Consider the following 26,164-nt stretch of genomic DNA (forward strand, 5'->3'; position numbering starts at 1 on the left):
CTCGAACGTCACGAATCGTGATCAAAATGCCACTGTGTGACGGTACCCTTAGTCTCCCTGCGGAGATAGCTGCACACTGAAGGGAGTTTTATTATTCCATGCCACATACAAATAATTGACATGAAATTATATCTCCAATTATTCACTGGAGGAAGCTGGAGACCCCGGAGGGGACCAACGCAAACATGGGGAGAACATTCAAACTCCTTGCAGATGTTGCTCTTGGTAGGATTTGAACACTGGACCCCAGCGCTTCAAGGCTGCAGTGCTAACCACTAAACCATATATGTTTTCGTTTAGTTGGGAAAGGAGATAAGCAATTACCAGACTTTACGGAGATCACTTATATCAATAAAGACATTAGCAGCTATCAAGCCTTGTCTATAGACATACACAGATTGTTGGCTGTAAGATATGTTTATAGTCAATTATTTAAATGATTAGAGTATAATAATTAATGCTGCTTCTTCATTCAGAGCACAGTAAAAGTTAAGAATCCCACTAAGCCTGATCATAGCCCACCTCTTTACATACACCACACACAGACATACGCCAGGCAGCACACATACATGTCCAGTCACATCCAACCCAAACATCTGTATCAGATGTCTAAATCTCTGTTCTCTCTTCAATCTGGGAGTACAGGGTTGCTCCTCCTTTGAAGATGGTAAAAGGAGGCTGGAGGTGATATGCTTACTACTTGGGTGGCAGGTTTGCAATTCTGCACATATACTCAATTGCCATGACAGTGCATATATGACCTCAGCACATTCCCGTTGACACCACCACAAGGTAGAAAGGAGTGGCACAACCTTTCAATCAGTCCATTTTATTCTGTACTGTCATCACAAACTGTGTTATTCACTGAATGACGCAAGATTTCGGGAATGTTTTATTATTCAGATCATTAAGACTCTTTTACAGAGGCAGAATATCTTCCTAGCTCACCAAATTGAAATGTATTATTAAATTAATTTCTATTCTAATTGCTTACATCAGGTTAAATATTCCAATTTTCTCTCCTCTTCAGTTGCAGCAGAAGGAATGTTATTGAAATGCTGCCAAGTCCTCTTTCGTGAGCTTTGTAGACACAGCAAGTATCTACGTTTAACCATATCTGGGACCATTACAAGTCTATGGTAAGCCTGGTATACCCAGCATTACACAGATCTTCATCCTCCTTAATCCAGACATGACCTGCAGCTTTTAAAGGATTTAGTTCTGCTCTAGTTTAATTCTTGCAAAACCAACAGGTTACAAGTCACAAAGTTCAACTAAACAATTCCTGTTTTGTGAAATTTATTAATTTTATGAGATTCATGCCTTATGAGGGTTCAGGAGGCTGGAAGGGTTCTCCCAGCTGCTATAGTTAAGCGTAAAGGTTAAGCTTGCTACAAATTCCAAGCGGGTAATGTCTACAATATATTCGCTAAATACAAAGAAAAGGCGTTGTACCACAGAGTGCTCTCTTAGTGCTTGTCTTGCTAAATCATAGAACTAGTTTAAGGTCAACTGAGACTAGTGTTTGATATATGATGATGACACTACCTCTAAATACCTAAGTGTCACTCACAGTGAATGACACTTGGCTGCTATTTTAATGACACCTATTGTACGTCTCATCTTTATGGCTTTTCTAAACTTCTTAGCCATCAGCCATGGCTTTACACAGCATTGTCAGCAATCATTCTGCAGTAGTGGTAGGGCTCGGAGAGGCTAATAGTCTCATTACAATGCTTCTACATAACAATCTTAGAACATAACTAGTAGCCTAATCCAATCCTCATACATGTTTACCTTAGGGACATAGCTGAAGGGTGTGACTACAGTACAGGTAGGAATACATCAGGCATCCTATTATTTAGCACTGGTGCTACTGGGTGCATTTTACCCTATAGCTAATAGCCTTTGGCTGTCCTTGATGTTTAGGATTTATCAGTTTCTTTACAATTATTTCAACAGACATTCAGATTTGTAGTATCTACTTCGATGTAGAAAATGAGCATGGATGTAAAATGCACCTCTTCTTTAAGTCAATGAACTCTATACTTATGTATACTTAAAGGGTATATGAAACTATTCAACACTGGCGGACACAGACAGAAGAGGTTCGGTTTTACAGTTCAGGTACATTAGGCTGTGGCATACAGTATAGGGCAGAGCACCCTCCGGTTGATTTTCCCATAAAACAGTATGCTTCCAGGTCTGCCCGAACTGTACCTACCTTAACAGCTCCTGTTGGAACTAGGGACTCCCCGTCCTGCAACCAAGTTTTCTTGAGGCCCGCCACCATTTCCTCTTGCTCTTCCCCTACTGGCCTCTTTCTCTTAGGAGAGAATAAGACACAGACTCCAATGCCTCTTCCAGGCCATAGGCCCTGGACCGTCCAGGAATCTACATTAAACTCTTGGTGCACCGTTCTGCTGTTTGTAAGCTTGCACTATTAGGGCCCATCGCTGCTTGTACTTGAACTTGAACCTGACATTAACTCTATCTGAGACTCTCTTCATCAGGAAGTGCTTCTGCTTTTTGTATCTTTTAACCCCTTCCCAGTATGTGGGCTATTCCCAAACATTTATCTGTTTCTTAACTCCATATGTACTAAACACAACTGGGGAAATAAGTATTTGATCCCTTGTTGATTTTGTAAGTTTACCCACTGACAAAGATATGACCAGTCTAGGTTAATTTTAACATTGAGAGATAGAATATCAAAAATAAAATCCAGAAAATCACATTGTATAAATTATATAAGATTATTTGCCTTTTGCAGTGAGAAATAAGTATGTGATCCCTCTGGCAAACAAGACTTTTTTTGTAGTTGATGATGAGGTTTGCGCACATGTCAGGAGGAATTCTGATCCACTCGTCTTTGCAGATCATCTCTAAATCATTAAGATTTTGAGGCTGTCATTTGGTAACTCGGAGCTTCAACTCCCTCCATAAGTTTTTTTATGGGATTAAGGTCTGAAGACTGGCTAGGCCACTCCATGACCTTAATGTGCTTCTTATTGAGCCACTCCTTTGTTGCCTTGGCTGTGTGTTTTGGGTCATTGTCTTGCTGGAAGACACAGCCACGACCCATTTTTAATGTCCTGGCAGAGAGAAGGAGGTTGTCACTCAGGATTTTACGGTACATGGCTCCATCCATTCTCCCATTGATGCAGTGAAGTAGTCCTGTGCCCTTAGCAGAGAAACACCCACAAAACATAATGTTTCCACCTCCATGCTTGACAGTGGGGATGGTGTTCTTTGGGTCATAGACAGCAATTCTCTTCCTCCATACACGGGGAGTTGAGTTAATGCCAAAGAGCTTAATTTTTGTCTCATCTGACCACAGCACCTTCTTCCAGTCACTCACAGAATCATCCAGGTGTTCATGTGCCTTCTTGAGCAGGGGGACCTTGCGGGCACTGCAGGATTTTAAACCTTTACGGCGCAATGCTTTACCAATGGTTTTCTTGGTGACTGTGGTCCCATCTGCCTTGAGATCATTAACAAGTTTCCCCTATGTAGTTTTAGGCTGATCTCTCACCTTCCTCATGATCAATGATACCCCACGAGGTGAGATTTTGCATGGTGCCCCAGATCGATGTCGATTGACAGTCATTTTGTATTTCTTCCATTTTCTTACTATTGCACCAACAGTTGTCTGCTTCTCACCCAGCATCTTACTTAAGGTTTTGTAGCCCATTTCAGCTTTGTGCAGGTCTATGATCTTGTCTCTGACATCCTTATAAAGCTCTTTGGTCTTGCCCATGTTGTAGATGTTACACATTATACAATGTGATTTTCTGGATTTTATTTTTGATATTCTATCTCTGAATGTTAAAATTAACCTACCCTTAAAATTATAGACTGTTCATGTCCTTGTCAGTGGGCAAACTTACAAAAACAGCAAGGGAATAAGTACTTATTTCCCCTACTGTAAATCCCTACAGCCTTAAACTCTTTACCCTATTGACATCACTCCCCAATCCCCACAGTAAGCCTTGAGGTTAAACTTCCAGGAAACCAAATACAAACTGGCCATAAGGATAAAATGCACATTTTTATATATAAAACATGTAACTATAATATACTTATATACAATATAACTCTCTCGTGCCACAGCATCTTCTTGAGCACTGCTCACCCTCTTACAGTCATTTTAACCCTTTAGTGCAAATTGATGTATGTATACATCTTCACTCCCTCCACAGGCGGTACGGTATATGTTGGTTTTGTTACACAGAAGGCATCTTTCTCTATTAGTAGCAAGTGGAGCTAAAGACTGAAGGCTGCTGTTAACCATTTAGATTTAGTTATCAATATCTCAATGAACCATTTTCCATCAGCCCCGTGATTGTGGGGCCCTGGTGTGTTACCACAGCAGCTGAAGGCCCACATCGCTGCCATCGTCGTGCTGCAGTGAAATTTAGTCATAACCGTGATTTTCACTACTTACTGCAATAGAAAAGGAAGTAATTTTTTTTAAGTATTTGCAATTTTTTATTTAAATTGATATCAATAAACCTATCAACTTGCCTCGCAAAATACAAGCCCTCATGCTTCTCCATATGCCACTTAAATAAAGAAAAAAATAACTATGCAAGTTTGGTATCGCTGTAATTGTACTTACCTGAAGAATCATGTTTCCAAGTCTTTTTACTATTCATTGAATATTTTGAAAATAAAACCCAAATAGCAATGCCAGAATTGCATTTTTTTAACATTTCATCCTGCTTAGAATTTTTATTTTCAATTTTTCAGCATATCGTATTGCAAAATGAATGGTGTCATTCAAAATTACAGCGAGTGATGCAAAAATCAAGCCCTCATACAGCTGCGTCAAATGAAAAATTATAAAAGTTATTGCTCTTGGAACAAAGGGAGAGAAAAAGGCAAGCGTAAAAAATGAAAATTGGAGGCGGAGGCAAAGGGTTAAAGAAGATATCATAACATCTATTCAGTTGTCAGTAAAGTTGTTAGAACAACCTTTATGCATGAGGGCTTCACAGCTATGTTTATATCTAAGCACAATACTACTGTCCCAATGCCACTTTCACCTCCCCACCATGTATATTTGACATATTTGCTTGTGTCACCTGATGGAGAAATATGTTCATAGGCTATCAGCTCGCACCTGCTGGTTTTGAGACTGTTTAACAAAAATACAAATGAGCTGAAAGAAGACAACAGCTATGCTAATTATGCAACCAGATAAAACACCGGCTAACCAGCCAGCATGGCTGTGTCATTTTGCATATCCTACCTGTATTAAAGAAAGCCTATCATGCCCCAAAACGCTATTCACCTGCAGATATAGGGTTAATCTGTATATTACTAGTGTCCTATAGCTGTGCGGATGCTGCACTGAAAGTCCGGCTGTCAGGAGAAAATATATTCCTCGCGGCAGCCTTGGGCTTTCAGTCATAGCGGTCGGGCCGGTGCTGCATCAGCCACCGCTCAGTATATAGTGAGCTACAGCTGTAAATATGCCCTGGCGCTGACTGACAGGCGGCGCAGCAGTTTATCAGTACGAAGTCAGCTGTCAGCCAGTGCCAGGGGCTATGTACTGAAGCAGTTCCAGCCGCGCGTCCATGACTGAAAGCCTGAGGCTGCCGGGAGGGATAAAGTTAATTTCCTCCTGAGTGCCAGCGCAGCATGACATTAGAACTCTAGTAGCCTGCAGATTAACCCCATATCTGCAGGTGAATAGCGTATTTTTGTTTGACAGGTTCCCTTTAAGGACATTTATTTGCAGGTCACAGTCATGTAGAGTTAGAAATACACACTTCATTGCATCCAGTAGGCCAAGAACTCCCACTGACACTCTGTGCAATCCTTCAAGCCTCTGGTTTCCGAAATACAGATCTCAGTTTGATACATTCACTCCCAGGAGATCAAGAAAGGAAAGCTGCACAAGAATGAGTTGTGAAGCTCCACATTCTGTCTTGGAGGATTTATTTCTGAGTAGGTCGCAGGCGCAGAGTGTAAAAACAATCAGAGGAGTAGAAGGAGGACAGGCCGATTTCCCCCACCTGATTTATTTACTGTTGTGTTTTCATAGGAGCACCATGTCTGCTGAAGGCCCACTCAAGCACAGAGTGTGTCATGCTATTCTGGCAAAATAAATGGCTTTATAAATTGTCTGCAGTAATAACTATGTTTTCATGAATGCATGCAGAGAGGAATGCTCAGAAAACAGAATACTGTGCTTTCTTTAGTTAAAGGATCCTACTCCTCCAAGGAGTAAATGATGCGGCCCAGGCTCCAGGCCTGTCTGTCTACCACCTGGGATGTCTGCTTAGGTGGAGGTTATTTAGCCCACCCAAATATTGTTCTCACAATTTATGTGAGAAATACATGCAAATCTGAGGCATGGCCTGACACAGATATAGGTTGGGTGAGAAAGAAGAACAAACTACGGTATATAGGTGATGGCGGGTATATAGCCCAAATCTGTTGTGCAACTTAACAATCTACAGTAAGATCACTCAACCATGAAACATTTGTTTTGTTAAAACATGGACAATATTGTGGCATTTTAAAAATGAAAGCAGAATAGAAAAAAGCAACAACTCACAATATAATATATCATCATACAGTACGACTGGACAAGATCAGCAAAGAGCTCACAATGTTAATAACTAGGCTCAGGTTCTTATAATGCAATGCATTCCAATGCATACAGGAAATAGGAGCAGATATTGCACTTGATGCCACCATATAATGATTCTTCATACCCCTACATCCTGAACATCAGCACAAACGACTCAAGGTCACAATGTCATTTTATAGGTCTAGTAGATAGAAGATATCTAGTATTTTTCCATAGGGAACAGGGAAATTAAAAGTACCCATCTAGAAGTGATCAGATGCTACACTGTTCTATCTGAAGCTTCATTGGACTCTGGTATTAGATTGTAAACTGCTTTTTTATTGTAATACTGGGTTCAGGAGATGATTGATAAAAATACTGAGATACATGGGCATGGGCAGCTTAAATCAGACAGTGGTTGCTTTATTGTACCCGAGTATGTTTTAATCTGAAATACTGCAGAATATATGTTTTGAAGAGACATCCAAGGACTATGCATCCTGGATTTTGCTAGTCTAAGATACAGTAGGTTCGAAGAGGCATCTTCCTGCATTGATCTATTTGAATAGATCACAATAGACATATTTAGTATATGTCACTCTAGGGAATTGGGAGGTCAAGTTGGGGTGGGAGAACAAGCTGCCAGGGAGCTGCCTCACATTATCCCTGGCGGCCGACTTCTGCTTCAGTATAAAACATACTTGGCTGCATTATTGCCAGTGTCTGAATTACGCTGCCCAATGTCAGGCTCCCTTTAATTTTGGCATGTGTAATGACCAATAGTGATTAGTGTTGAGCATTCCGATACCGCAAGTATCGGGTATCGGCCGATATTTGCGGTATCGGAATTCCGATACCGAATTCCGATACTTCCCGCGTATCGGATACCGGAATCGGAAGTTCCCAGAATTCAAACTGAACGCAGCAGCCAATGAGGAATGATTGGAAGTGTGGGCACATCCTGTTTAGCATGGTGGGCATGTAAGTACTGGCAAGGCTGTGATTGGCTGCTGAAATGATGTCACTCTGCACTATAAAAAACGCTGCCGCCATTTTGCGCTCACTCTGCTGTGATTTCAGTTAGGGACAGGACGCTGTGTTCTAACTGAGGGCCAGTTGAGATAGCTAATTGCTTTATTTTCCTTTCCAAAGGCTAATTTAGCAAAACGCTGTGTGTTCTTCACTGTTCACCTTGCTCTTGCCTTGCAGCGCTGTTTTAACAGCGTTCTGCAAGGTCTCTGTGTGTGTGTGTGTGTGCAGCTCACTCTGTAGTCTGTGTGCAGCCATATACCCGGTTGTATTCAGCTCAGGGGGGGTTCACACTGCCTCACACAGTTGTCCTTTTTTGCTCATAGTGTAGCCTGCTGCACATTTTTTCTCAAATTTCCTATTAGTGTTTTTCCACCCGTCTCCAGCTAAATTGTGGAAAAACACTACATAGGATAACCTAGAGGGGGTTTTTTGGGCCTTGCAGTGCCGTTTACGGCTGTCTGCATGGTCTCCGTGTGAGCCCAGCTCGCCCTGTAGTCTGTGTGCAGCCATAGCCGGTTGGATTCAGCTCAGGGTTCGTTACTGCCTCATACCTTGAGAAAAATTTTCCTTTTTTTCAAATAGTGCAGCCTGTTTAAAATTTAAAAAAAAAAATTCCTATTAGTGTTTTTCCACCCGTCTCCAGCTAAATTGTGGAAAAACACTACATAGGATAACCTAGAGGTTTTTTTTTGGGCCTTGCAGCGCCGTTTACGGCTGTCTGCACGGTCTCTGTGTGAGCGCAGCTCGCCCTGTAGTCTGTGTGCAGCCATAGCCGGTTGGATTCAGCTCAGGGTGCGTTACTGCCTCATACCTTGAAAAAAAATTTAATTTTTTTCAAATAGTGCAGCCTGTTTAAACTTTTAAAAAAAAATTTCCTATTAGTGTTTTTCCACCCGTCTCCAGCTAAATTGTGGAAAAACACTACATAGGATAACCTAGAGGGGGGTTTTTGGGCCTTGCAGCGCCGTTTACGGCTGTCTGCATGGTCTCCGTGTGAGCCCAGCTCGCCCTGTAGTCTGTGTGCAGCCATAGCCGGTTGGATTCAGCTCAGGGTTCGTTACTGCCTCATACCTTGAGAAAAATTTTCCTTTTTTTCAAATAGTGCAGCCTGTTTAAAATTTTTTTAAAAAAATTCCTATTAGTGTTTTTCCACCCGTCTCCAGCTAAATTGTGGAAAAACACTACATAGGATAACCTAGAGGGTTTTTTTTGGGCCTTGCAGCGCCGTTTACGGCTGTCTGCACGGTCTCTGTGTGAGCGCAGCTCGCCCTGTAGTCTGTGTGCAGCCATAGCCGGTTGGATTCAGCTCAGGGTGCGTTACTGCCTCATACCTTGAAAAAAAATTTCCTTTTTTTCAAATAGTGCAGCCTGTTTAAAATTTTTAAAAAAAATTCCCTATTAGTGTCTTTCCACCCGTCTCCAGCTAAATAGTGGAAAAACACTAAATAGGATAACCTAGAGGAGTTTTTTTGGGCCTTGCAGCGCCGTTTACGGCTGTCTGCACGGTCTCTGTGTGAGCGCAGCTCGCCCTGTAGTCTGTGTGCAGCCATAGCCGGTTGGATTCAGCTCAGGGTGCGTTACTGCCTCATACCTTGAAAAAAAATTTAATTTTTTTCAAATAGTGCAGCCTGTTTAAACTTTTAAAAAAAAATTTCCTATTAGTGTTTTTCCACCCGTCTCCAGCTAAATTGTGGAAAAACACTACATAGGATAACCTAGAGGGGGGTTTTTGGGCCTTGCAGCGCCGTTTACGGCTGTCTGCATGGTCTCCGTGTGAGCCCAGCTCGCCCTGTAGTCTGTGTGCAGCCATAGCCGGTTGGATTCAGCTCAGGGTTCGTTACTGCCTCATACCTTGAGAAAAATTTTCCTTTTTTTCAAATAGTGCAGCCTGTTTAAAATTTTTTAAAAAAAATTCCTATTAGTGTTTTTCCACCCGTCTCCAGCTAAATTGTGGAAAAACACTACATAGGATAACCTAGAGGGTTTTTTTTGGGCCTTGCAGCGCCGTTTACGGCTGTCTGCACGGTCTCTGTGTGAGCGCAGCTCGCCCTGTAGTCTGTGTGCAGCCATAGCCGGTTGGATTCAGCTCAGGGTGCGTTACTGCCTCATACCTTGAAAAAAAATTTCCTTTTTTTCAAATAGTGCAGCCTGTTTAAAATTTAAAAAAAAAATTCCCTATTAGTGTCTTTCCACCCGTCTCCAGCTAAATAGTGGAAAAACACTAAATAGGATAACCTAGAGGAGTTTTTTTGGGCCTTGCAGCGCCGTTTACGGCTGTCTGCACGGTCTCCGTGTGATTTAAACTAGCTCTGTAGCCCGATCTGCAAAAAAAAAAAAGTAAAGTTCACCAAACACAACTTAACACTTGTGTAGGCCACATTTGAAAAATAATAAAGTTTAGTCCACACTTTACAACATTAGTGTTTCTTACACCTGTTAGGAGGAGCATTTCAGGAATAAGCACACTAAGGCCTTAGTACTTTTCTGCTTATCTTTATCTGTCAACCAAGATGAAGAGGGCAGGGAGTAAGGCACATGGGCGTGGGCGCGGAGCAGGGAGAGGAGCAGGGAGAGGACGTGGTGATTCTGTGCCTGCTGCGGGCGCCGGTGACTCGTCGTCACTCAGTTTCAGCAGGGAACAGTCCTTCATGCGCAGCTTTGTCGGAGAGAGCCGTGCACCGCTGCTGCGTGAAGACCAAATTGAAGCCGTTGTCGGGTGGATGGCAGCTAACGCCTCGGCATCAACTTCAGTTAGTGCCACATCCTCTCAGGCACAGACCACTGGAGAGCAGCCATCTGTCTCTTCACCACCTGCCAAATTGGCCAGGCAGTCAGAGAGCCCAGGACAGGAGCCGTCTCTACTTCTGTTCTCTGAATCTCTTGGCTTGGAAACAGGGGGCCAGCCAAGCAGCATTGGAGAAATGGAAGAAGAGGCAGTGTGCAGTGATGCCCAACAGCTTTGTCTCTCTGACTCTGAAGAGGCGGGTGGGCCAGTGCCTCCGGTGACCACAGCGCAGTACGCATCTGATGATGAAACTCAGGTGCCACTTTCTGGTGCGTACTGTGCTGCCGAGACTACCCAGGAGGAGCAGTTGGTGGCAGAGGGTAGTGGAGATGATGAGGTCGTTGACCCATCGTGGCGTGAGGAACAGGAAGGTGGTGGGAGCAGCTCTGAGGAAGAGATTCCCCTTACGGGCCAAAGAGGGAGAGGGAGGGGGAAGACTGCGGAGCCTGTAGCCTCCACTTTGGCACCCGTTAGGAGCCTGTCTCTTTCCAAAGCCAAAAAGGGCGCTCCCAAGACTTGCAGTGCCTGGTCCTTTTTTGACACAGTTGCAGATGACATTTGTTTTGTCAAATGCAAGCTGTGTCATCAGAAAGTAAAAAGAGAGAAAAATGTCAGCAACCTCAATACCACAAATATGTGGAAACATGTGCGGACCAGGCACGCGGTGGAGTTACAGAAACAGACTGAAGATGTAGGCCAACCAACAGCGGCAGCTACCACCTCTTCAGCTCGTGTTGCCTCTTCCTCCAGCTCACGCACAGCTGGTTTGGCTTCCTCCCAGGATCGCCATGGAAGAACCTCTGGCACTGTTGTCCAGAGACCTTGTGTAATTCCACCCACAGCACCACCTTCCCAGTCATCCTCACACTCCCAGTCTACTCTACAGCCATCGGTAGTACAGGCATGGGAGAAAAGGCGGGCATTCTCGGCCAACCACCCCCGAGCACAGGCTCTGAATGTAGGCATTGCCAAACTGTTGTCCCTGGAAATGCTCTCGTTCAGGCTGGTGGAGACTGACAGCTTCCGTGACTTGATGGCATTGGCAGTCCCACAGTACAAGGTGCCCAGCCGCTTTTACTTCAGCAGGCAAGCTGTCCCTGCCCTGCACAGGCATGTTGAGGGAAACATAAAACATGCGCTACTGAACGCCGTCAGTAGCAAGGTCCACCTCACCACCGATGCGTGGACCAGTCAGCATGGACAGGGGCGATACGTTTCCCTCACTGCCCATTGGGTTAATGTTGTTGAGCCAGGTACAGATCGTGCGAGTGGCGCAGGACGTGTCCTGCCCACTCCAAGGATTGCAGGAATCCAGTCTGTACGCATTGACTCCTCCTCTTACACAAGTTCCTCAGAATCAACTCTGCAGGAGCCATCACAGTCCACCTCCACATGGACCTGTGAACGTTTACCTATGACCGACATGAGCACAGCCGTGGCCAAACGTCAGCAGGCCGTCTTGAAACTAGTTTCATTGGGGAATCGAAGCCACACAGCGCAGGAGCTCTGGAATGCCATCAAGCAGGAGAGCGATGTGTGGTTACTGCCAGCGAATCTCCAGCCAGGCATGGTAGTGTGTGACAATGGCCGAAATCTGGTGGCAGCTTTGGCCCTTGGCAACCTCACTCACATCCCATGTCTGGCACATGTGCTCAATTTGGTTGTGCAGAGTTTTCTGAGGGACTATCCGGATCTTGATGCCCTGCTGCACAAGGTCCGCCTAGAGTGTGCTCACTTGCGGCATTCCAGCTTGGCCAGATCCCGCATTGCTGCTCTGCAGCGCCGATTCCGCCTTCCGGAACACCGCATCATATGTGACCTACCTACCCGGTGGAATTCCACGTTACATATGTTGGAGCGGTTGTGTGAGCAGCAGCAAGCAGTTATGGAGTACCAGCTGCATCAGGCGCAAAGAAGTCGCAGTCAGCGCCGATCAGACTTCACAACCACAGAGTGGGCCACTATGAAGGACGTCTGCCAGGTTTTGCGTCCTTTTGATTATTCCACGCGGATGGCAAGTGCAGATGATGCACTAGTCAGCATGACTGTCCCCCTTATCTGCCTGCTTCAGCAAACTTTGCAAGGGTTAAGGGATGATGTTGTGGAAGAGGTGGAGGATGAGGAGTCACCTTTTCCATCAGCTTCTGGAGAGTCAGCGCCACGTGGTTCCTCACAAAGGGGTACGCAGGGGCCAATTTGTGAGGAGGATGAGGAGGAGTCAATGGAGGAGGAAGAGCTCCGTCCAGAGGAGGGAGCGACACAATTGTCCAGTGGTCAGTGTGTACAGCGAGGGTGGGGTGATGACGAGCGGGCAGAGATCATGTCTCAAGCAGGGGACAGCGTTTCTGGGCCAGTTGGCACTCTGCAGCACATGGTGGATTTCATGCTGCAGTGCCTGAGAAACGACCGCCGCATCGACCACATTCTCAACATGCCTGATTATTGGGTGTTCACCCTCCTCGATCCTCGCTACCGGGACAACGTCCAAAACCTCATCCCAGCGTTGACCCGGGAGCGTAAATTGCGGGAGTACCACGACACACTGGTGAATTCCATCATCTTCTCCTGTCCAACTGAGAGGAGTGCTGCTAGTGCTTTACAAAGCAGCTCAGTGCATCGAGGCAGTGGGGGAGGCTCTGCCCAAAGAGGGAGCAGAAGCAGTGCCTCTGCCCAAGGCAAGCCCAGTATGGCACAACTCTGGCACACTTTTGTGTGCCCGCCCCAAATGTCTACACCATCACCGGCGGCTCCAGTCAGCAGGAGGCAACGGTTCCATCAGATGGTGACAGACTACATGGCTTGCCCTCTTACTGTACTCCCAGACGGCTCTTCCCCGTTCAAGTTTTGGGTCTCTAAGCTGGATACATGGCCAGAGCTAAGCCAGTATGCATTGGAGGTGCTGGCTTGCCCTGCGGCTAGTGTCTTATCGGAACGTGTCTTTAGTGCCGCAGGTGGTGTACTAACAGACTGTCGCATGCGACTGTCCTCCGATAACGTTGACCGGCTTACTTTCCTGAAAATGAACCAGGCCTGGATCTCGCAGGAATTTGCCACTCCTCTGCCTGATTAAGTAATTGGGTGTCATCCAGGTCTCCTGCTGTGTTCATCTTTCTACCACCTAAACTGCTATTCCTGGGCTCCAACACCGCCAGTTGCGGCTCAGAAGTGCAGGCTGCACAGTAAAAACATACGACCCAGTGTTATTGGGTTTCAGTAACGTCAGCTGATTCCCAGCTGTGTGGCCGGCAATGTGTCCTGCGACCGCCACGCTGGCACAACAACCTAAATGTAAGGGAACCTGTCCCCCCCCCCGTCGTTTGTTACTGAAAGAGCCATCTTGTGCAGCAGTAATGCTGCACAAGGAAAAGGTAGCTCTTTTGGTTTAGCTCCTTGCACACGCAGAACTTAACACTTATAAAATGTGTTCACTGATACCGTTATACCGTCCCGGAGCTGGGACTTTCCTTCGTAATGTGACGCAGCACAGCCGTCATTCCTACCCCCTTGGTGCCATGCGCTGCCTCCTCAGCGTTGTTTTAAGCTGTCACGGAGCCTGCGCTGTTCTGTTATCCTTTGGGCATGCCCTATTTGCGCTTCCTGTCTTCTGACATAATTTGGTGTCAGGCTGGCTGCGCCTGTGCGGCCGCGCTGCCCGAGATCCCGCCTCGCAGTGTCTTCTGATTGAGTCACACTGCGGGCCTGGGATCCATGGGCATGCGCAGTACATATCTTCCCCTCGGGCTCTCGCTCATTTCCCTCCGCCTTCTTTAGACTGTGCGCCGTCAGCTGATCCCTAATAGCATGCCACGGCCGTGACACCGCACAGTCTGAAGAAGAGGGAAGGAGGGGAGTGAGAGTCGAGTATATGCACTGTGCATGCCCATGGATCCAAGGCCCGCAGTGGGATTACGTTAGACGAGACTGCGAGGTGGGATCTGGAACAGCGTGGACGCACAGGCACTGACAGCCTGACACCAAATTATGTCAGAAGACAGGCAGCGCTAATTGGGCATGGCCAAGGGCTAACAGAACAGCGCAGGCTCCGTGACAGCTTAAAACAACGCTGAGGAGGCAGCGCACGGCACCAAGGGGATAGGAATGACAGCTGTGCTGTGTCCCATTACGAAGGAAATTCGCACCTCCGGGACGGTTGAACGGTATAAGGGGACACATTTTTAGTGTTTACTTCAGTGTTTGCAAGGAGCATAATTAAAAGAGCAACCTTTTCCTTTTGCATCCTTAGTGCTGCACAAGATGGCTCTTTCAGCTACAAACGTCTTGGGGGGGGCGGTTAAAGGTTCCCTTTCAACTTGCTCCAATCAGGCTTTGGCCTACACTCTGTTCCTCTGCTCCTCCTGCTGACCCTGGGCTCTAACACCGCCAGTTGGTGCCTGGAAGTGCTGTGTGCACAGTTAACAGTCGCTCCTCTGTTATTGGGGTTCAGTAACGTCAGCTGATCCCCAGCTGTGTGTGCGGCAATACCTCCAATCTGCTCCTCCTGCTGTCCCTGGGCTCTAACACCGCCAGTTGGTGCCTGGAAGTGCTGTGTGCACAGTTAACAGTCGCTCCTCTGTTATTGGGGTTCAGTAACGTCAGCTGATCCCCAGCTGTGTGTGCGGCAATACCTCCAATCTGCTCCTCCTGCTGTCCCTGGGCTCTAACACCGCCAGTTGGTGCCTGGAAGTGCTGTGTGCACAGTTAACAGTCGCTCCTCTGTTATTGGGGTTCAGTAATGTCAGCTGATCCCCAGCTGTGTGTGCGGCAATACCTCCAATCTGCTCCTCCTGCTGTCCCTGGGCTCTAACACCGCCAGTTGGTGCTTGGAAGTGCTGTCTGCATAGTCAACAGTCGCTCCTCTGTTATTGGGGTTCAGTAACGTCAGCTGATCCCCAGCTGTGTATCCGGCAACGTGTCATGCGACCGCCACGCTGGCACAACTAAAATGTAAGGGGACCTGTCCCTACCCCACCCCCCCCCCTAGGCGTTTGTTACTGAAAGAGCCACCATGTGCAGCACTAATACTGCACAAGGGAAAGGTCGCTCTTGAAATTATGCTCCTTGCAAACGCTGAACTACACACTCATGTAATGTGTCCCCTCACACCGTCCAACCGTCCCGGAGGTGGGACTTTCCTTTGTAATGTGACGCAGCACAGCCGTCATTGCTACCCCCTTGCCACCATACGCTGGCTCCTTAGCGTTGTTTGATTCCGTCATGGACCCTGCGCTGTTATGTTATCCCTTGGCCATGCACAGTTTGCGCTGCCCGTCCTCTGACATCATTTGTTGTCGTCCTGGCTGCGCCTGTGCGTCCATGCTGCCCGAAATCCCACCTCGCAGTGTCGTCTAATGTGATCCCACAGTGGGCCTGGTATCCATGGCCATGCGCAGTGCATATACTAGCCTCTCACTCCCCTTCTTCACGCTTCTTCAGACTAGGCGGCGTCAGCTGATCCCTAATAGCATGCCACGGCCGTGACGCCGCACAGTCTGAAGAAGCAGGAAGGAGGTGAGTGAGAGGCGATGATATGCACTGCGCATGCCAATGGATCCCTGGCCCGCAGTGGGACTACATTAGATGACACTGCAAGGTTGGATCTCGGGCAGCTTGGACGCACAGGCACTGCCAGCCTGACACCTACATGATGTCAGAAGACGGGCACCGCTAACTGTGCATGGCCAAGGGATAACATTACAGCGCGGGCTCCGTGACAGAACCAAACAACGTTGAGGAGGTGGCGCACGGCACCAAGGGGGTTGGAATGACGGCTTTGCTGTGTCACATTACAAAGGAAAGTCCCACTTCCGGGACGGTTTGACAGTGTGAGGGGACACATTATATGAGTGTGTACTTCAGCGTTTGCAAGGAGCATAATTTTCGGAGCCACCATTTTCCATGTGGAGTATTACTGCTGTACAAGATGGCTCTTTCAGCAACAAATGCCTGGGGGGGCGGGGGGGGGTTAAAGGTTCCCTTTCAACTTGCTCCACTGCAGTCTTCGGCCTACACTCTGCTCCTCTTTGATTCCCTGGGTTTCAACACTGTCAGTTGCCACCTGGAAGTGTTGTCTACACAGAAAAAACACTAGGTGATGTGTCAGTGGGGTTCAGCACCGCCAGCTGTTCCCCTGCTGTGTAGTTGGCAACGTGTCCAGCACAAGCCACGCTGGCACAACAGAACAAAAGCTGCCACCAGTGCAGGCTTCGGCCTACACTCTGCTCCTCTCCTCCTCCTGCTGACCCTGGGCTTAAACACCGCTAGTTTTTGCCCGGAAGTGCTAGCTGCACAGAGAAAAACACCAGCCAATGTGTTAGTGGGGTTCAGCAACGCCAGCTGTTCCCCTGCTGTGTAGCCAGCAATGTGACCTGCAAATGCCACGCAGGCACATGAACTGAAATTAAAGGGAACCTGGCCCCACCCCCCCAGGTGTTTCTATGTATAACAGCCACCTAGTACAGCAGAACTGCTGCATTTGTACAAGGTGGCTGATTTTTTATCCTTGCCCACGTAGAATTAAACACGTAAAATATGTGTCTCATTACAGACCATTACAATGTCCCTGAGGTGTGACTTTCCTTTTTAATGACACGCACCACCCCCCTTGGTAGCGCTGCCTGTCTTCTGACATCATTGGTTGGCTGCCTGTGCCTGTGCGTCCGCCTGCCCGACACAACCCCCCTCGTTTCATATATTTTGGCTGCGAGGGTGTGATTGATGGGCATGTGCAGTGCATATGTTCGCCTGTCTTAACTCATCTCCTTCCGCCTTCTTCAGACTGTGCGGCCTCCTGGCCGTGGTAGGCAATAAGGGATCAGCTGAGGCCGCCCAGTCTGAAGCAGGTGTAAGGACATGTGTGAGCGGCAAACATATTTACTGCACAAGGCCACGAATCCCAGCCACGCAGTGTGATTTTTTGAAAACACACTGCGGGCCTGGGATTCATATCCATTGCTAACCGCAACGGCCAACATGAAATGAGGTGAGAAGACAGGCAGCGCTCACAGCGCATGGCCAAGGGATCACAATAGCGCAGACTCCTGTACAGCTAATAACAACGCTCAGGAATCTGCGCCCAGCACCTAGGTGTAAATTTTGACACCTGTGCTGCGTCTCCTTAAAAAGACAAGTCACGCCTCCACTACTGTTTGACAGTATAATGGGCTAAATAGTGTACGTGTAATATTCAGCGTGTGCAAGGAGCAAACTAAATAGAGCAACCTTTTACTTGTGCAGCATTAATGCTGCACAAGGTGTGGCTCTTGTACCTTGCAAATCCTGAGGGGGGGTTAAAGGTTATCTTTGAAATTGGTTCAACTAGGCTTCGGCCTACACTCTGCTCCTCTCCTCCTCCTGCTGACCCTGGGCTCTAACACCGCTAGTTTTTGCCCGGAAATGCGAGCTGCACAGAGAAAAACACCAGCCAATGTGTTAGTGGGGTTCAGCACTGCCAGCTGTTCCCCTGCTGTGTAGCCGGCAACGTGACCTGCAAACGCCACGCAGGCACATGAACTGAAATTGAAGTGAGCCTGCCCCCCACCCCCAGGTGTTTCTATGTATAACAGCCACCTTGTACAGCAGTACTGCTGCATTTGTACAAGGTGGCTGACTTTTTCTCCTTGCCCACGTGGAACTCAACACGTACAAAATGTGTCTCATTAGAGACCATTACAATGTCCCTGAGGTGTGACTTTCCTTTTTAATGACACGCAGCACCCCCATTGTTAGCGCTGCCCGTCTTCAGACATCATTGGTTGGCTGGCTGTGCCTGTGCGTCCGCCCTGCCCGACACAACGCCCCTCGTTGTCTCATATATTTTGACTGCGAGGGTGTGATTGATGGGCACGAGCAGTGTATATGTTCGCCTGTCTTCACTCCCCTCCTTCCGCCTTCTTCAGACTGTGCGGCCTCATGGCCGTGGCAGGCAATAAGGGATTAGCTGAGGCCGCCCAGTCTGAAGCAGGTGTAAGGACATGTGTGAGCGGCGAACATATTTACTGCACAAGGCCACGAATCCCAGCACCGCAGTGTGACTTTATGGAAAGGCACTGTGGGTCTGGGATTTATGGCCATCGTTAACCGCACCGGCCAACATGAAATGAGGTCATAAGACGGCCTGCACTAACAGGGTATTGCCAAGGGATAACACAAGAGCGCACTCTCCTGTACTGCAAATAACAACGGTAAGGAGTCTGCGCCCAGCACCTAGGTGTAAATTTTGACACTTGTGCTGCGTCTTCTTCAAAAGAAAAGTCACGCCTCCACTACTGTTTGACAGTATAATGGGCTAAATAGTGTACGTGTTTTATTCAGCGTGTGCAAGGAGCAAAATGAAGAGAGCAACCTTTGACTTGTACAGCATTAATGCTGTTCAATGTGTTGCTCTTGTACCTTGCAACACCTGAGGGGGGGTTAAAGGTTACCTTTGAAATTGGTTCAACTAGGCTTCGGCCTACACTTTGCTCCTCTCCTCCTCCTGCTGACCCTGGGCTCTAACACCGCCAGTTTTTGCCCGGACGTGCTAGCTGCACAGAGAAAAACACCAGCCAATGTGTTAGTGGGGTTCAGCACCGCCAGCTGTTCCCCAGCTGTGTAGCCGGCAACATGACCTGCAAACACCACGCAGGCACAACAGAACAAAAGCTGCCACCAGTGCAGGCTTCGGCCTACACTCTGCTCCTCTCCTCCTCCTGCTGACCCTGGGCTCATAACACCGCCAGTTTTAGCCTGGAAGTGCTAGCTGCACAGAGAAAAACACCAGCCAATGTGTTAGTGGGGTTCAGCACCGCCAGCTGTTCCCCAGCTGTGTAGCCGGCAACGTGACCTGCAAACGCCACGCAGGCACAACAGAACAAAAGCTGCCACCAGTGCAGGCTTCGGCCTACACTCTGCTCCTCTCCTCCTCCTGCTGACCCTGGGCTCATAACACCGCCAGTTTTAGCCTGGAAGTGCTAGCTGCACAGAGAAAAACACCAGCCAATGTGTCAGTGGGGTTCAGCACCGCCAGCTGTTCCCCAGCTGTGTAGCCGGCAACGTGCCCTGCAAACGCCACGCAGGCACATGAACTGAAATTGAAGGGAGCTTGCCCCCCACCCCCAGGTGTTTCTATGTATAATAGCCACCTTGTACAGCAGTACTGCTGCATTTGTACAAGGTGGCTGACTTTTTCTCCTTGCCCACGTGGAATTCAACACGTACAAAGTGTGTCTCATTGAGACCATTCAACTGTCCCTGAGGTGTGACTTTCCTTTCTAATGATACGCAGCACCACCCTTGGTAGCGCTGCCCGTCTTCTGACATCATTGGTTGGCTCCTGTGCCTGTGCGTCCGCCCTGCCCAACACAACGCCCCACGTTGTCTCATATATTTTGGCTGCGAGGGTGTTATTGATGGGCATGTGCAGTGCATATGTTCGCCTGTCTTAACTCATCTCCTTCCGCCTTCTTCAGACTGTGCGGCCTCATGGCCACGGCATGCGATAAGGGATCAGATGAGGCCGCCCAGTCTGAAGCAGGTGTAAGGACATGTGTGAGCGGCAAACATATTAACTGCACAAGGGCACGAATCCCAGCCACGCAGTGTGATTTTTTCCAAACACACTGTGGGTCTGGGATTCATGTCCACCGCTAACCACATCGGCCAACATGAAATGAGGTCAGAAGACAGGAAGCGCTCACAGCGCATGGCCAAGGGATAACAAGAGCGCAGACTCCTGTACAGCAAATAACAACGCTCAGGAAGCTGCGCCCATGCACCAAGGTGTTATTTTCGACACCTGGGCTGCTTTTCTTTAAAAAGACAAGTCACGCCTCCACTACTGTTTTACAGTAGAATGGGCTAAATAGTGTACGTGTTTTATTCAGCGTGTGCAAGGAGCAAAATTAATAGAGCAACCTTTTACTTGTGCAGCATTAATGCTGCACGAGGTGTGGCTCTTGTACCTTGCAACACCTGAGGGGGGTTAAAGGTTACCTTTGAAATTGGTTCAACTAGGCTTCGGCCTACACTCTGCTCCTCTCCTCCTCCTGCTGACCATGGGCTCTAACACCGCCGGTTTTGCCCGGACGTGCTAGCTGCACAGAGAAAAACACCAGCCAATGTGTTAGTGGGGTTCAGCACCGCCAGCTGTTCCCCAGCTGTGTAGCCGGCAACGTGACCTGCAAACGCCACGCAGGCACAACAGAACAAAAGCTGCCACCAGTGCAGGCTTCGGCCTACACTCTGCTCCTCTCCTCCTCCTGCTGACCCTGGGCTCATAACACCGCCAGTTTTAGCCTGGAAGTGCTAGCTGCACAGAGAAAAACACCAGCCAATGTGTTAGTGGGGTTCAGCACCGCCAGCTGTTCCCCTGCTGTGTAGCCGGCAACGTGACCTGCAAACGCCACGCAGGCACATGAACTGAAATTAAAGGGACCCTGCCACCCACCCCAAGGTGTTTCTATGTATAACAGCCACCTTGTACAGCACTACTGCTGCATTTGTACAAGGTGGCTGACTTTGTCTACTTGCCCACGTTTAACTAAACACGTAAAAAATGTGTCTCATTACAGACCATTACAATGTCCCTGAGGTGTGACTTTCCTTTTTAATGACACGCAGCACCCCCCTTGTTAGCGCTGCCCGTCTTTTGACATCTTTGGTTGGCTGGTTGCGGCTGTGCGTCAGCCCTGCCTGAAACTACGCTCCTCGTTGTCTTACTTATTTTGACTGCGAGGGTGTGATTGATGGGCACGAGCAGTGGATATCTTCGCCTGTCTTTACTCATCTCCTTCCGCCTTCTTCAGAATGTGCGGCCTCATGGCCGCGGCATGCGAGAAGGGATCAGATGAGGCCTCCCAGTCTGATGCAGATGTAAGGACATGAGGGACAGGCGACAAAATTTACTGCGCAATGTCACGAATCCCAGCTCTGCAGTGTGACTTTATTAAAAGACACTGCGGGTCTGGGTTTCATGGCCATCGCTAACCGCAACGGCCAACATGAAATGAGGTGAGAAGACAGGCATCGCTCACAGCGCATGGCCAAGGGATAACAAGAGCGCAGACTCCTGTACAGCAAATAACAACGCTCAGTAATCTGCGCCCAGCACCTAGGTGTAAATTTTGACACCTGTGCTGCATCTCCTTAAAAAGACAAGTCACGCCTCCACTACTGTTTGACAGTATAATGGGCTAAATAGTGTACGTGTTTTATTCAGCGTGTACAAGGAGCAAACTAAATAGAGCAACCTTTTACTTGTGCAGCATTAATGCTGCACAAGGTGTGGCTCTTGTACCTTGCAACACCTGAGGGGGGGTTAAAGGTTACCTTTGAAATTGGTTCAACTAGGCTTCGGCCTACACTCTGCTCCTCTCCTCCTCCTGCTGACCCTGGGCTCTAACACCGCCAGTTTTTGCCCGGACGTGCTAGCTGCACAGAGAAAAACACCAGCCAATGTGTTAGTGGGGTTCAGCACCGCCAGCTGTTCCCCAGCTGTGTAGCCGGCAACATGACCTGCAAACACCACGCAGGCACAACAGAACAAAAGCTGCCACCAGTGCAGGCTTCGGCCTACACTCTGCTCCTCTCCTCCTCCTGCTGACCCTGGGCTCATAACACCGCCAGTTTTAGCCTGGAAGTGCTAGCTGCACAGAGAAAAACACCAGCCAATGTGTTAGTGGGGTTCAGCACCGCCAGCTGTTCCCCAGCTGTGTAGCCGGCAACGTGACCTGCAAACGCCACGCAGGCACAACAGAACAAAAGCTGCCACCAGTGCAGGCTTCGGCCTACACTCTGCTCCTCTCCTCCTCCTGCTGACCCTGGGCTCATAACACCGCCAGTTTTAGCCTGGAAGTGCTAGCTGCACAGAGAAAAACACCAGCCAATGTGTCAGTGGGGTTCAGCACCGCCAGCTGTTCCCCAGCTGTGTAGCCGGCAACGTGCCCTGCAAACGCCATGCAGGCACATGAACTGAAATTGAAGGGAGCCTGCCCCCCACCCCCAGGTGTTTCTATGTATAACAGCCACCTTGTTCAGCAGTACTGCTGCATTTGTACAAGGTGGCTGACTTTTTCTCCTTGCCCACGTGGAACTCAACACGTACAAAATGTGTCTCATTGAGACCATTCCACTGTCCCTGAGGTGTGACTTTCCTTTGTAATGATACGCAGCACCCCCCTTGGTAGCGCTTCCCGTCTTTTGACATCATGGTTAGCTGGCTGCGCCTGTGCATCCGCCCTGCGTGAAACAACGCCCCTTGTTGTCTTATTTATTTTGTCAGCGAGGGTGTGGTTTATGGGCACGAGCAGTGCATATGTTCACCTGTCGTCACTCGTCTCCTTCCGCCTTCTTCAGACTGTGCGGCCTCATGGCTGCGGCATGCGAAATGGGATCAGCAGAGGCCGCCCAGTCTGAAGCAGGTGTAAGGACGTGTGTGAGCGTCGAAAATATTTACTGCTCAAGGCCACGAATCCCAGCACCGCAGTGTGACTTTATGAAAAGGCAATGTGGGTCTGGGATTTATGGCCATCGTTAACCGCAGCGGCCAACATGAAATGAGGTCATAAGACGGGCAGCGCTAACAGGGCATTGCCAAGGGATAACACAAGAGCGCAGACTCCTGTACAGCAAAAAACAACGCTGAGGAAGCTGCGCCAAGCACAAAGGCATTATTTGGGACACCTATGCTGCGTCTCCTTAAAAATACAAGTCACGCCTCAACTACAGTTTGACTGTAGAATGGGCTAAATTGTGTACGTGTTGCATTCAGCGTGTGCAAGTAGAAAAATTAATAGAGCAACCTTTTACTTGTGCAGCATTAATGCTGCACAAGGTGTGGCTCTTGTACTTTGTAACACCTGAGGGGGGGTTAAAGGTTACCTTTGAAATTGGTTCAACTAGGCTTCGGCCTACACTCTGCTCCTCTCCTCCTCCTGCTGACCCTGGGCTGTAACAACGCTAGTTTTTGCCCGGAAGTGCTAGCTGCACAGAGAAAAACACCAGCCAATGTGTTAGTGGGGTTCAGCACCGCCTGCTGTTCCCCCACTGTGTAGCCGGCAAAGTGTCCTGCAAACGCAACGCAGACACAAAACTGACTCCAGTGCAGGCTTCGGCCTACACTGTGCTCCCCCTGCTTACCCTTTGCTCCAACACCGCTAGTTGGGGCTGTAGGAAGACAATCTTTGATAGGCAACGCATCCGGGTTCCAGCACCGCCAGCTGGTTCTCAGCAGTGTTTTTGTCACAGGTACTCCCTCGTGCCAAACCTGGTTTCAGCACCGTCAGCTGTTTCCGGGTTGTGTCAAGCTCAGTGAGACGCCTATGCTTGCCCCGTCGTGGTGCGGTCGGGTTAGCCAACTCCAGGGTGCCTCCAGTTTAGGAGCTTCCTATGTGGGCTGCGTGAACTGGTAGTCAAGGCTGGTTCTGTAGTGCCAGTAGGCCCAGCTCCCCCTGTAGGACTGTTGGGGTTCGGTAACTGCGGCTGCCTCGCGGCCTAGCTGTTCTCTCCTCTCCTGTGGGCCTTCGGGTCCACCACCTGGTTCCAGCACCGTCAGCTGGTTCCGGGCCGAGCCTTTGGCTTAGGTGCCTCCTCCTGGGTATCTGAGTTCCGCCAACGTCAGGCGGTCCTTGGTAGTGCTTTTAAGCGCGGGCACCTACAGCTTAGTAACCGGGTTCCAGCACCGTCAGCTGGTCCTCGGTCGTGCCATTGGCTCTTGCACACTGGGGCAACGCATCTGGGTTCCAGCACCGCCAGCTGGTTCTCGGCAGTGTTTTTGTCACAGGTACTCCCTTGTGCCAAACCTGGTTTCAGCACCGTCAGCTGTTTCCGGGTTGTGTCAAGCTCACTGAGACGCCTATGCTTGCCCCGTCGTGGTGCGGTCGGGTTAGCCAACTCCAGGGTGCCTCCAGTTTAGGAGCTTCCTATGTGGGCTGCGTGAACTGGTAGTCAAGGCTGGTTCTGTAGTGCCAGTAGGCCCAGCTCCCCCTGTAGGACTGTTGGGGTTCGGTAACTGCGGCTGCCTCGCAGCCTAGCTGTTCTCTCCTCTCCTGTGGGCCTTGGGGTCCACCACCTGGTTCCAGCACCGTCAGCTGGTTCCGGGCCGAGCCTTTGGCTTAGGTGCCTCCTCCTGGGTATCCGAGTTCCGCCAACGTCAGGCGGTCCTTGGTAGTGCTATTAAGCGCGGGCACCTACAGCTTAGTAACCGGGTTCCAGCACCGTCAGCTGGTCCTCGGTCGTGCCATTGGCTCTTGCACACTGGGGCAACGCATCTGGGTTTCAGCACCGCCAGCTGGTTCTCGGCAGTGTTTTTGTCACAGGTACTCCCTCGTGCCAAACCTGGTTTCAGCACCGTCAGCTGTTTCCGGGTTGTGTCAAGCTCACTGAGACGCCTATGCTTGCCCCGTCGTGGTGCGGTCGGGTTAGCCAACTCCAGGGTGCCTCCAGTTTAGGAGCTTCCTATGTGGGCTGCGTGAACTGGTAGTCAAGGCTGGTTCTGTAGTGCCAGTAGGCCCAGCTCCCCCTGTAGGACTGTTGGGGTTCGGTAACTGCGGCTGCCTCGCGGCCTAGCTGTTCTCTCCTCTCCTGTGGGCCTTGGGGTCCACCACCTGGTTCCAGCACCGTCAGCTGGTTCCGGGCCGAGCCTTTGGCTTAGGTGCCTCCTCCTGGGTATCCGAGTTCCGCCAACGTCAGGCGGTCCTTGGTAGTGCTTTTAAGCGCGGGCACCTACAGCTTAGTAACCGGGTTCCAGCACCGTCAGCTGGTCCTCGGTCGTGCCATTGGCTCTTGCACACTGGGGCAACGCATCTGGGTTCCAGCACCGCCAGCTGGTTCTCGGCAGTGTTTTTGTCACAGGTACTCCCTCGTGCCAAACCTGGTTTCAGCACCGTCAGCTGTTTCCGGGTTGTGTCAAGCTCACTGAGACGCCTATGCTTGCCCCGTCGTGGTGCGGTCGGGTTAGCCAACTCCAGGGTGCCTCCAGTTTAGGAGCTTCCTATGTGGGCTGCGTGAACTGGTAGTCAAGGCTGGTTCTGTAGTGCCAGTAGGCCCAGCTCCCCCTGTAGGACTGTTGGGGTTTGGTAACTGCGGCTGCCTCGCGGCCTAGCTGTTCTCTCCTCTCCTGTGGGCCTTCGGGTCCACCACCTGGTTCCAGCACCGTCAGCTGGTTCCGGGCCGAGCCTTTGGCTTAGGTGCCTCCTCCTGGGTATCCGAGTTCCGCCAACGTCAGGCGGTCCTTGGTAGTGCTATTAAGCGCGGGCACCTACAGCTTAGTAACCGGGTTCCAGCACCGTCAGCTGGTCCTCGGTCGTGCCATTGGCTCTTGCACACTGGGGCAACGCATCTGGGTTCCAGCACCGCCAGCTGGTTCTCGGCAGTGTTTTTGTCACAGGTACTCCCTCGTGCCAAACCTGGTTTCAGCACCGTCAGCTGTTTCCGGGTTGTGTCAAGCTCACTGAGACGCCTATGCTTGCCCCGTCGTGGTGCGGTCGGGTTAGCCAACTCCAGGGTGCCTCCAGTTTAGGAGCTTCCTATGTGGGCTGCGTGAACTGGTAGCCAAGGCTGTTTCTGTAGTGCCAGTAGGCCCAGCTCCCCCTGTAGGACTGTTGGAGTTCGGTAACTGCGGCTGCCTCGCGGCCTAGCTGTTCTCTCCTCTCCTGTGGGCCTTCGGGTCCACCACCTGGTTCCAGCACCGTCAGCTGGTTCCGGGCCGAGCCTTTGGCTTAGGTGCCTCCTCCTGGGTATCCGAGTTCCGCCAACGTCAGGCGGTCCTTGGTAGTGCTATTAAGCGCGGG

This window comes from Ranitomeya imitator, chromosome 1 (assembly GCF_032444005.1).
Source record: "Ranitomeya imitator isolate aRanImi1 chromosome 1, aRanImi1.pri, whole genome shotgun sequence".
Classification (NCBI taxonomy): domain Eukaryota; kingdom Metazoa; phylum Chordata; class Amphibia; order Anura; family Dendrobatidae; genus Ranitomeya; species Ranitomeya imitator.